The sequence below is a fragment of the Equus asinus genome, chromosome 4, assembly GCF_041296235.1.
Source record: "Equus asinus isolate D_3611 breed Donkey chromosome 4, EquAss-T2T_v2, whole genome shotgun sequence".
Taxonomy (NCBI): domain Eukaryota; kingdom Metazoa; phylum Chordata; class Mammalia; order Perissodactyla; family Equidae; genus Equus; species Equus asinus.
Window position 1 is genome coordinate 31,179,601 of NC_091793.1, and position 5,438 is coordinate 31,185,038.

Genomic DNA, 5,438 nt, shown 5'->3' on the forward strand with positions numbered 1-5,438 from the left:
CACTTCAAATTAAGGAACAGGCTCTAGAATATTTTAAAAATTCTCTTTCCTAAACCTCACTTCTCCCCCTCCCCTCCCTACACATTGATTTTTTTCACACTCATTAAACTAAGTCAAAGGATTGGATTAACTCTAGGTTCCCTTGGAAGGCATGACTTGAGGCTGCCTGAGCTTCCTCTGTCTTTTTGTGACCTTCCGATGACCTGGGAGTCCCACCCACTTTGGTTAGGGCCTCTCCTCGCCTCAAATCTACATATCAGTGGGATGTAGTTTTCCTTTTGCTTTAATGGCTCCTCAGAACTCACTCTTTTTGCAATCCCACCCACTTCCTTTCTTGTTTCTCTGACCTTTATGGGCTATAAGCCACCTCTCCTCCCGAAGCAGGCAGGTTCTTGGGGGTCTATGGTGACTGATTTATTTACAGTTCTGCTTATGTTTTGTTTGGTTGGTTTGGATGTTTTGTTTTGTTTTTTTCCTTCTCACGCAGGGTAAAAAGGCCAGTTGTGTTTTCCTTTCACTGTCTTACGACTTTGGATGCCGGCTGGAAATCCTTTGACTTCTCTTCCCATATTAGCCTTTATTTCTTAGCATGATTATAGGCCGTGCTACGTCAGGCAATCAGATTTGAAATCTGCCTATCTTTAGGCTGAAGAAATCATCTTGAAAAGTGAGAATCAATAGAAGCATCGTGCTACTAAATTAACATCATTAAGGCCCATCCTCTGGAAGGGAAATATTAAGGAAGAAAAGATTTTTTTAAAAAAGAAAGAAAGAAGAGGGAAAAAAAGAATTAGAAAATGTTTAACTCAGCTGGCTCAAGTATACAGCATTCCCATCTGCCCTCAGAGGGCTAAGGAGAAGGCCTTTGATGAGAAGAACCCACAGCAGCGAAACTTTGCAATTCTGAAATACAACCATGCAAAATGCAAAGTGTATTTAGCATAAAAGAAGTAAATTGCACAGAAAATTTTCTAGTTGTGCAAAGAATTCTACCAATTTAATAAACCACAAAGAACACATTCTACAAATTCGGTAACGAGCTTTCAACATCCTCTCATCTTTCAGTGGTCTCCAAAGTAAACACATCTCCCACACGGTAGCATCTATTTCTATAAATTTGAGTGTCTGCTCCGAAATGATGTAATCTTGCATCTGGGGCAGCCTCCAAGTACCTTTCCCGAGTGGTAGAGAAACAGAATTCCACCTCATTTCTTCCCTTCCTCAAAGAACGTGCCATGCAGGGCTGCACGTTAGTATCCATCAACCAGGAAATACTTAGTAAACAGAATTTATGCTCCCTTTATTCTGAGTTTACTTTAAGAAGCCACTTATCTCTTCTAGAAGGACTTCCCTTGCCAATCACCTTTTGGAAAGGCCTGGCAGAGACACTCCCTGAGGACGTGCAGAATCCTAGGTCAACAGCATGTGTGGTAGAAATAAACAACAAAACTATCTACATCTTAAGATCTTTCCTTTTCCTTCCAAAGACAATCATTCTTTTCAGAGCAACTGAAACACATACTCAAGTGTACACACGTGGATAAGTGTACACACACACATGCATACACACATCAAAATGCCTCCTTAGAAACACGACCATAATTTCTTCCCCAACGATGAATTATGCAAAAACACCTAAAATAAAGAATAACTTTGGAGGTAGAAATGCCCTTAAGAGTCATATTGTTTAAAACCTCATTTTGCAAATGATGAAGCTAAGGCCTAGATATGTTAAGTTCACACCAAAGAATTTATATTCCCTAAGAATTTTGAGAAAGGCTTAGAGTTTCTCCTTCTCTGACCTCCCATAGTAAAAAGATCAAAGAGTAAAGTTGGAGCAGCCTGAGTTCAAACCCCAGCTCCACCATTTCCTGTCATGGTGATCCTGGGTAAATTCACCTCTCTAAGCCTTCATGTTCCCATCTGCAAAATGGAGGTGATAAGAGTTGAAGGGTCCAGAATATCCCACTCTAAAGAGTTTTTTTTTGAACTCCTCTTATCTGCCTAAAAGCAGAGCCTCCCAAAAGAATGTAACCGTCATAAATGCCCTCCCCAAGAGTTTCACAACCAAGGGAGACTGACTCCTATCACTCGGGTGGAGAAGTCAGTACTAGGATAAAAGCTCACCTAAACAGACATTGCCACAGGACTATCATATCTCCCATCTGTTCTCAGGGGGGCCCATTTATCTTTCCTAAAAGTCATTTGTTTTTCCATAAGTGCCCTTCTGCCCTCTCCTTCTCCTATTAAGATGGAATATAAGACATAAATTCTAACTACCTCGAGTCATGTTTTTCTGTGAACTCCTGCAAATGTATGTGAATAAAAGTTTGTCTTTTCTCTTGACAATCTGTCTTTCATCAGTTTAATCCACAGGCCTCCAATCACAAAGCCTAAGAGGTTAGAGGAAAAGTTTTTCCTCCTCAACAGAGCTAACATGCATTAGTTACTTAAAATAAGAAAGGCACTGTTCTAAGAACACTAAATGTATTAATTAATTTGTTTCCCACCATGTCCCTATATTATTTCTGTTTTAAAGATAAGAAAACTGGGGCATAGAAAGGTTAACCAACTTGTTTAAAGTCAGACAGCAAGTACATGGTGGAGTGAAGATTTGAACCTAGCAGTCTAGCTCTAGAGCCCTTGCACTTAACCACTATGTGAGAGTAATCTCTACCTCACAAGAGGGGACCAAAGATTAGAGGAGATAGTCTGCGTACAGCATCCAGCCTGGCACAAAGGAAGGGCCGAAAATGTGTAGATTCCATTTTTACTGTTAGAAAATGACCTGTCAATGTGCTGTTGATGAAACTAGAGTGTTTCCCATCTCTTATCAAGGGATTAGGGTAGAACAAGGAATCTAATCCATCAGTGTTGAAGAGGTTTGAATTTCCGAAAAAAGACAAGAATGAGAAGCCAGAGGACAAAAATTTGTCAGGATTACCAGCACCATCCAATGGATCTCAACATTCCAGTGACTAAAAGGGGTGGGTTTGGTTTGGTTTGGTGGGTCTTCCCACAGAGCAGGAATATTTGTCTGAGCTCTAATATTACCTGGATGAAGTATTCCACGAACTCCCTCGACTTTGATTCGGTGATTGCTCCTCAGAAACCTTGCAATGAGGAATTCAGCAATCCACGCTCTCATCCTGGGAAGGGAGTGGCCGGCAGGTGAGCAATAGCCACATCACTGTAGAGGAGTATGACGCAGGTGTTAAGAACCTGGACTTTTTAGTCAAACAGACCTGTGAACAAGTATCAGCTTCACCATGAGTTACCCGGGGAACCTTCAGCAAATTACTTAAACTCTCTGAATTTCTGTTTTCTCCTCTGAAAGAGGAGGATTTAATATCCCTATAAAACTTCCCTGCTAGGATAATTGTGCCAGCCTCATCGTAATAGCCCAGTGTGTATTCTTTGGTAAATTTATAAATTGGCTTTGTGATTTATTAGCCACTTGCAGGAAGTCCTCCATGATCCTTTCCTTCTCCAAACAGAAAAAACGTCCCCTGCTCCTCTGAATTCCTGCAGCACTTCTTCTGAATCTCTGTTGTGGAAATTTCCAAAGGTGACATTACTTTCCACGTGCCAGCCAAGTGCTAAGCACTTTATATGTATTTTCTCATTCAGTCCTAATAACAACACTCCGAGATAAGTACTATAATTACCTCCATTTTTTTCACAGATGAGAAGAGGAAAAATTTAATTAGGTTAAGCAACGGGTCTCAGGTTACACAGGTGGCTAGTGATGAAGCTAATATTTGAACCTGCAGGAATCTAAATCCAGAGCTGATGTTCTTAACTTTAAGCTATTTGCCACTCTATATCTTATAAGTTATACACTATACATTATTAGTTTTATTTCATGGCTAAAAGTTCAAGATTTGTATCTAATTTATTTTTTATGGTCCCCGGGACATTCCTTGAACACAACAGGTTGTCTATTACTGAATGAATGAATAATTGTATAATTCCACTCCCCAGAGCCTTATCAATCAAAATTTGTTTGTACCAAGTGCTTTATGTCAATTGTCCCATTCAATCCACACAGCAACTCCATCAGCTAAGTGTTGTTATTACTCCCATTGTTCAGACGAGGAAAACCCAAGGCTCGCAGAGACTAAGTAACTTGTACAAGGTCGGATGGCTAATTAGTGACAGATCTGGAGTCTCATCTGGGAAGACTGAACACACTGACCGAGCTTGCAACCATCACTCCACAGCTGAGAACCGGATCTGAACTGAGATGGCTTCATCAAACCACAGACATATTCTATGGTCCACTCAGCCAGCAACTCTCTTTTTATAACTTTTTAATTCTTAATTGCTTTTGTCAAGGAGTGAGAAGGGCCTTTAAAAACGTGAAACTTTGGGTAGAGATCAGTGGCAATTCCAAAATTTTCCCATAGGAAGAGTTTGGAAATAGAAATGTCATTGGAATTGAGGTGAGGGGGAGCAAGGATATTTTGAAATTATCACAATGCTATATTTTCATAGGAGGCTCACTATTTTCTAATCAGATTCTATTATTATTTGTGGATTGCTGATAGATATCCTAGGGGCACATTAAATGGATAACCACTCTTCTGTTTGAGGATATATTAAAAATTGTATGTTTCATGAATCTGTACATAGACCTGTCTTCCTTACCATTTTTCAAAAGTGATTTAAACACCAGTAAAGTGAAATCTCGAATTTATAAATGACGCTAAGATTTTCTGGGAATTTAAATACCAACTTGACAAGAATAAACATCAGGAAGATCTCACAGAGCTCTGTGAGTGGGCAGAGAACATTTACGCACAAGAGGAGGCGGTTGCACGTAATGCCCACAGGAAAAGAACCCACCTTGTTCTTGGGAGACCAAGGCCTCCCAGTGCAGACGTGATCCAGGAAAAGGATGATGGCATCACTGTAGACCATTCCCTGAAGAAGTCGGTCCAAAGCATTGTGGTAGTCACAAAAGCAAGCATCATCAGGAAGGATGTTAAAAACAAAATAGAAAGCACAGTCATGTGAATGCTCATGCACACACGCACACACATATACACGCAGAGACACCAGGATTCATCTGCCCCAGATACACCCAGTAGAGTTCCCATTGTGAAACCTCAGAAATCTCATAATGAAACTGAAACATATCCAGAGAAAGTCATCAAAAATTATTAGGATTTGTCGAGAAACCAGAGAGACTTTAAAACACTTCAGCCTGGAAGGACAAAATATGAGAGTTGACAGGCCAGTGTCTATAAAATTACAGAGGCTACTGATGGAATAAACACAGATTGTGACACCAAATCCCAACAAAGCAGATGTAGAAGCCCTTGTGAAATTAAAATAAAGAATTTTTAAGACAACTTATGTTTTCAAAGGCTACTTTAGAGGGCAGGTAATAAACTAGAAAAAATAACTCTAAGAGAGTCTAAGATAGTGAGTTC

The 5,438-nt window shown here is 40.0% G+C and overlaps 1 long non-coding RNA gene across 1 annotated transcript; it reads right to left on the reverse strand.

Moving 5' to 3' along the window:
* Positions 1-3,054: 3,054 nt before the first annotated feature.
* LOC139045163 (uncharacterized) lies at positions 3,055-4,980 on the reverse strand. The gene is made up of 2 exons (XR_011503044.1): positions 4,849-4,980; positions 3,055-3,190 (listed from the first exon to the last, which is right to left on the reverse strand). It is a non-coding gene; the product is annotated as an uncharacterized lncRNA (long non-coding RNA).
* Positions 4,981-5,438: the final 458 nt, after the last annotated feature.